The sequence below is a fragment of the Triticum aestivum genome, chromosome 6A (assembly GCF_018294505.1).
Source record: "Triticum aestivum cultivar Chinese Spring chromosome 6A, IWGSC CS RefSeq v2.1, whole genome shotgun sequence".
NCBI lineage: Eukaryota > Viridiplantae > Streptophyta > Magnoliopsida > Poales > Poaceae > Triticum > Triticum aestivum.
Window position 1 is genome coordinate 330254259 of NC_057809.1, and position 7607 is coordinate 330261865.

The window sequence follows — 7607 nt, forward strand, 5'->3', positions numbered from 1 at the left end:
CCAGCACAAGGAGAGGGTGTGTAGCGCCCAAGATACGATTCTATACCAATCACATGATGAAGTCATGATTGGGGCACAACCGCATTTTGAGCGCATAGCAAGGTGGATATCGTTACAACATACCATGTACTAAAATATATGAGAATACAAGATAAAGGCTTACACTCGCCCCCGCTACAACATGAATACATGAATACATCAATACATAGCAATCATCATATAGAAAGAGCAGGATCCGACTATGGATGAAATCAAACAAAAAAGAAGAACGACATCCACCTTGCTAATCCCAGGCTCCCAGACCCAGAATCTATCCCTTGATTGAAGAAGAACTCCAAAAGCAATCAAGCATCACTCTCATGTCGGATCATCGCATTACCTGTACCTGCAACTGCTGTTGTAGTAATCTGTGAGCCACAAGGATTCAGCAATCCTATTACCATGGGTATCAAGACTAGCAAAGCTTAATGGGTACGGAATGGATAAGTAGTGAGGTTGCAGCAAGCAACTAAGCATTGTATGGTGGCTAACTTACGAGTACAAGAGTAAGATGAGAAACTATGCAAATGGTTGCAAACTAGTAATGATCAAGAAGTGATCCTGAACTACTTATGTTCAAGCATAACCCAACCATGTTCTCTTCTCGAACACACCCGAAAAGAGACAGTCACAGCTACGCACGCGGTTGGTGTATGTTAGTTGAGTTTAGTTCAAGTTCACTATAACTGTATATTAACAAATTCCCATCTGCCACATAACCGCGGGCATGGCTCTCGAAAGTTTAAACCCTGCAGGGGTGTCCCAACTTAGCCCATGACAAGCTCACAATCTACGGAGACAATCCTCCATCGCGGGACCATCCGATCAAACTCGGAATCCCGGTGCACAAGACATTTCGACAATGGTAGAACAAGTCCAGCAAGACCTCCCGGCGTGCCGACACACTCATAGTAGCCGTGCGTATCTTGTCTCTGGCCACAACCAGATGAGACAAGCTACGAGTAAAACCAGCCCTCGAGTTTCCCCAAGGTGGCCCTGCAGGCTGCCCGTTTGGGACCAACACCATCAGCACTGGCCCCCAGTATTATGTGGAATAACGAACCTCGGGTAGCTCTAACTTCCTATGCATCAAGTTTATTATCATGTTTAGTTATTTTGTTGGGCAAATGGTAAAACCAATCTTGGGTCTTGCTGGAAGAGTTTTATTCAAAGCGAACTATCAAGAGGGGCCCCTAAACCCTCATCGTGTTAGGGACGCAAAATCAAGGAACGTAACACCGGTATGACGGAAACTAGGGCGGCAAGAGTGGAACAAAACACCAGGCAAAAGGGCAAGCCTTCCACCCATTACCAAGTATATATGTGCATTAATTAAATAAGAGATATTGTGATATCCCAAGATATCCATGATATTCAGGTCCCAACATCGAACCACCTACAACTGCACCTGCAACTAGCAACGCTATAAGAGGGGCTAAGCAAAGCAGTAAGATAGCCAAACAACAGTTTGCTAGGATGGTGGAGGCTATCATGGCAATTTGGGAGGCTTGATAACCAAGTGGTAGGTAGCGCAACATAGCGATAGCATCGAGACAACTAGTAAAGCAAAGATAGTAATGGTATACAGGGTAACAGTGTGACGCCCCGAGACCGACGTTTCAGTTGCCCTTCCATTTGTTTTAGTTATTGACGTGCGTTTATTATGCTTGTTGCATTATCATAATTGCTTTGCATATTTCATTCATATATGTTATGCCATGATCTTGTCAAGTGCCTTGTCATCTTTGCTTCTTGCATCATGTTCATCTTATATTATATTGTATTGCACCATCCTTACTTTGTTCTATGCTTCATGATATTGCATATGTCATTTTTGTTGCATTTTGCATCATGAGTATCATGCCTCGATTTGCATATTGAATCTTGTTGTGTGATCTTCTGTGAACCCCCCTTTTTCTTCCCATCACCTCACTCATGCAACATGCTCATACCAGCGACCATTCATCAAGTTCACCCAAGTTTCTATTCCATTCAAACTTCTCCTTTCTTCTTTATTACATTTATTTTCATGTGACATTTTCCCTGTCTAGGAAATGTTCCTTCTTTTCCTGCAAACCCTACACCTTGCCGTTAACCCCTCTGTCAATTTTCAGCTCATTTGAAGATGCCTTGGTTGGGTGCAAAAAATGGCTCATGTTTGAATCTAATTCAAACTTGACTTATTTTTCTACCTCTAAAAATGTCCAAGCGAATTTTATCCAATAGAGCATAATTCCTGGAGCATGAGGATACTCTTATATCTGCCAAATTCATTTCCTACCTCCATGGCATTTTCCTTTTCTTCAGTTGCGAATTTCAAATTTATAGATTTAATAAGGAAAGGAAAGCCCTCCCAGTGCAGCCACTTGGGCCTTTCCCCTCACCCACAGCCCAACCAAGCCTAGTAGCAGCTCCAGCGCAGCCCACCTGGCCCAACTCTATTCACCGCCACCTGCCCCATTGCGTCACCGTCTCTGTTCCAGAGATAGAGCGCTCGCACTCGTGCCGTGAGTTTCACGGACGCCATGGTCGCGCCGTCTTCTCCCCCTCCTTTTAAGCCAGCAGCCTTGCCCTAGGGTTTCCCCTTTTCCCTCTCGATCTCCTCCTCTGCCGCCAGCCAGGAGGGCAACTCCTCCCTGCTCCATCTCCTCCATGCATCCACCATGGCCGGCCCAAGCAAGAGCTCATCACTAGAGTAGGAGCATCACCGGCCTCCACTCCGTCGACCCCGAGCATCGTAGAGCCTCCCCGAGTCCGTTCTGACGCTGATCCGAGCCCGAGGACGCCTTCCCTGACGTCCTCTTCGTCCTCTACTTCGTCTTCTTCACGGACAACAAGTCCACCGGAGTTCCTCTCCTCGTCTCCGTCGATATTCTGCGTTCTCGGCCGCATCCTCATGTCACAGGTATACTAGGTATACCCAACTCCAACCCTGATCTTTTCCATCGCGATTAGACCGCCGGAGTCATCGCTAGATCCATGCCATCCTCGTGTTCTCGGTGCTCCGACGAGTTCTGAATTTTGTTGTGTAGTTACAGTAGTCGTCGCGGTCCCTCGCGCTTCGCCCCCGCTCTGGATCCTCTATCGCACACGCATCAGCACCTCCGCTGCACACGCTCGCGAGATCAAGCAAACCCCACGCCCCTCCTTGCAATGTCTCTGTTCTAGCCAACAACCATGGCTGTGATCTCTGAACTCTTGCACACGGCCGCCCCTTGATGCACCCACAAATGCACTGCACGTACACCCACGCTTCCACACCTGCACGCGCGCACCCATGTATGTTTCCGCAGCCCTGCCGGTGACCTGCAGCCGCTGGTGTTGGCTCCCGGCGCCGGCCAAGTCCATCGTGCGTTTGAGCCATCTTTGATTCCATTTTCTGTTTCGTCAGATCAACGCCAGGACATTCATCTCTACCATAAGACATTTCTTAGCAGAGTTCTAAAGTAGCCCATCTAGTTAACAACGCATTCACGTATCCAAGTGGTCCCGGGATCAAATCCCAGGCGCCCCTGTTTATTTTTCTTCTTGTTTCTGTTATTTTTTCAGTCAGGTTTGCTCAAACTGTTGGTTTAGTTAGTGTTTGTCTGCAAATTATCTCAGGTGCACTTCTGTTGCTACTGGTTAGACTAGCAGGTATGCACCTAGACAACCAGTGATCAAATCCCCACCCAACATCTTTTTGCACCAATTTTGGCTCACCCAGATCAAGCCCTTGTTCTTCTTCATGTCACGCCTAGCCCCTCTCTTATCACCATACCACTTGTATCCCAGTGGTCTTCAGAATGTGCATTGATCCAACGGGTCTTGGGTTCGAATCCCAGGGACCCTTTTTCTGCATTGTGTCCTTTTAATTTTTGCTCACACACACTCATCCATTTCGGGCCAAGTCCATCTTGGGTTTTGCACAGTGCGTTGCATTCGGCCCGAAGATGTTTTTTTAATTCTGTGATTTTGTCACATATCCAGTGCATGCATATTTTCAGAAATGCCATTAGAATTGCATTGCTCATATCTAAATATCCATGCATCCAAATGAAACATGTCGTATATGTAAAATGCTTAGAATTTCATGTACTTTCACAATATCCAACTTTCACCCATGTTAAAATATTTAAAACTGCTGTTTGCATTAATTTGCATAAATGTCATGTTAAAATGGTTTAATTCAAAACTTAATAACCGTAGCTCCGAATTAGATAAACATTATATGTAAATGGGGTAGAAAAATGCCTAGTTCAACATGGTGTACTTGCTTTGCATTTTAACAACTCTAAACTATGGTTTAGGGCAGAATAGTACCTATCCAAAAATATGCATATGGGCCAAGTCCATCTTGGGTTTTGCACAGTGCATTGCATTCGGCCCGAAGACGTTTTTTTAATTCTGTGATTTTGTCACATATCCAGTGCATGCATATTTTCAGAAATGCCATTAAAATTGCATTGCTCATATCGAAATATCCATGCATCCAAATGAAACATGTCGTATATGTAAAATGCTTAGAATTTCATGTACTTTCACAATATCCAACTTTCACCCATGTTAAAATATTTAAAACTGTTGTTTGCATTAATTTGCATAAATGTCATGTTAAAATGGTTTAATTCAAAACTTAATAACCGTAGCTCCGAATTAGATAAACATTATATGTAAATGGGGTAGAAAAATGCCTAGTTCAACATGGTGTACTTGCTTTGCATTTTAACAACTCTAAACTATGGTTTAGGGCAGAACAGTACCTATCCAAAAATATGCATATGGGGATTTACCAGAATTGTTGTTCGTTGTTTCCGGCCTCATTTAAACTTGCCTAATTAAGTAGTTTTATTATGTTTCACCCCCTTGCCATGCTAACCAACATTTAATATTGTTGGGTACATAAACGAGAGAGAACTAAATAAGTCACGTGGTGTTTCGTCAATATGCAACTTGTTGCATATTGAGCTCCACTTAATTTGTAGGATTGTTTGTGCACTTTGCCATGCCATGTATCATTAAACCGGACATGCATCATAATTGGTTGTGCATCATGCCATGATTAGGTGATGGTTGTTTACTTTGTTCTGCACTGTGTCCTTTTAATTTTTGCTCACACACACTCATCCATCTCGGGCCAGGTCCATCTTGGGTTTTGCACAGTGCGTTGCATTCGGCCCAAAGACGTTTTTTTAATTCTGTGATTTTGTCACATATCCAGTGCATGCATATTTTCAGAAATGCCATTAAAATTGCATTGCTCATATCTAAATATCCATGCATCCAAACGAAACATGTCGTATATGTAAAATGCTTAGAATTTCATGTACTTTCACAATATCCAACTTTCACCCATGTTAAAATATTTAAAACTACTGTTTGCATTAATTTGCATAAATGTCATGTTAAAATGGTTTAATTCAAAACTTAATAACTGTAGCTCCGAATTAGATAAACATTATATGTAAATGGGGTAGAAAAATGCCTAGTTCAACATGGTGTACTTGCTTTGCATTTTAACAACTCTAAACTATGGTTTAGGGCAGAACAGTACCTATCCAAAAATATGCATATGGGGATTTACCGAAATTGTTGTTCGTTGTTTCCGGCCTCATTTAAACTTGCCTAGTTAAGTAGTTTTATTATGTTTCATCCCCTTGCCATGCTAACCAACATTTAATATTGTTGGGTACATAAACGAGAGAGAACTAAATAAGTCACGTGGTGTTTCGTCAATATGCAACTCGTTGCATATTGAGCTCCACTTAATTTGTAGGATTGTTTGTGCACTTTGCCATGCCATTCATTAAACCGGACATGCATCATAATTGGTTGTGCATCATGCCATGATTAGGTGATGGTTGTTTACTTTGTTGTTTGCTTTTTTCCGGGTAGCTTCTCTCGTTAGCTTCGGTTCCGTTCCAGAGTTGTGAGGATCCGTTCGACTACGTCCGGTTGTCTTCTTCATGGACTCGTTCTTCTTGCTTGTGGGATCTCATGCAAGATGACCATACCCTCGAAATCACTTCTATCTTTGCTTGCTTAGTTGCTCTCTCTATTGCTATGCCGCGATACCTACCACTTGCTTTATCATGCCTCCCATATTGCCATGTCAAGCCGCTAACCCACCTTTCCTAGCAAACCATTGTTTGGCTATGTTACCGCTTTGCTCAGCCCCTCTTATAGTGTTGCTAGTTGCAGGTGAAGATGAAGTTTGTTCCATGTTGGAACATGGATATGTTGGGATATCACAATATCTCTTATTTAATTAATGCACCTATATACTTGGTAAAGGGTGGAAGGCTCGGCCTTATGCCTGGTGTTTTGTTCCACTCTTGCCGCCCTAGTTTCCGTCATATCGGTGTTATGTTCCTTGATTTTGCATTCCTTACATGATTGGGTGTTATGGGAACCCCTTGACAGTTCGCTTTGAATAAAACTCCTCCAGCAAGGCCCAGTCTTGGTTTTACATTTGCCTCACCTAGCCTTTTTTCCCTTGGGTTTCCGGAGCCCGAGGGTCATCTTTATTTTAAACCCCCAGGCCAGTGCTCCTCGGGGAAACTTGAGGGTTGGTTTTAGTTGTACGTGGTGTTCATCTGGTGTGCCCTGAGAACGAGATATGTGCAGCTCCTATCGGGATTTGTCGGCACATCCGGGCGGCTTTGCTGGTCTTGTTTTACCATTGTCGAAATGTCTTGTAACCGGGATTCTGAGTCTGATCAGGTCTTCCTGGGAGAAGGAATATCCTTCGTTGACAGCTTGTGATGGGCTAAGTTGGGACACCCCTGCAGGGTTTTGAATTTTTGAAAGCCGTGCCCGCGGTTAAGGGCAGATGGGAATTTTTTAATGTCCGGTTGTAGAAAACTTGACATTTAACCTAATTAAAATGTGTCAACCGTGTTTGTAGCCGTGATGGTCTCTTCTCGGCGGAGTCTGGGAAGTGAACACGGTTCTTGTGTTGTGCTTGAACGTAAGTAGTTTCATGATCACTTCTTGATCATTTTTAGTTTACGACCGTGCTATGCTTCTCTTCTCGCTCTCATTTGCGTAAGTTAGCCACCATATATGCTAGTTCTTGCTGCAGTCCACCTCACTTCCTTTTCCTACCCATAAGCTTAAATAGTCTTGATCGCGAGGGTGTGAGATTGCTGAGTCACCGTGACTCACAGATACTTCCAAAACCAGTTTGCAAGGGCCGATGATACCAGTGCAGGTGACGCAACTGAGCTCAAGTGGGAGCCCGATGAAGATCGTGTTTGTTGTGTTGTTTCATTTTCCTTTCGATCAGTAGTGGAGCCCAGTTGGGGCGATCGGGGATCTTTTGCATTAGGGGTTGCCTTTTCTTTATTTGGTTCCGTAGTCGGACCTTGATTGTATCTGGATGATGTATGTAACACCCCGGATATGTTTTTCCTAATATGTAATCCAACTCTTGCCGTTTCCGGCCTGAAGTTATTTTATTTTCCCGGTTTCGGGTTTTTGTCTCCGTGTGTTGTTGTCGTTGTCATGCATCTCATATCATGTCATCATGTGCATTGCATTTGCATACGTGTTCGTCTCATGCATTCGAGCTTTTTCCCCGTTGTCCG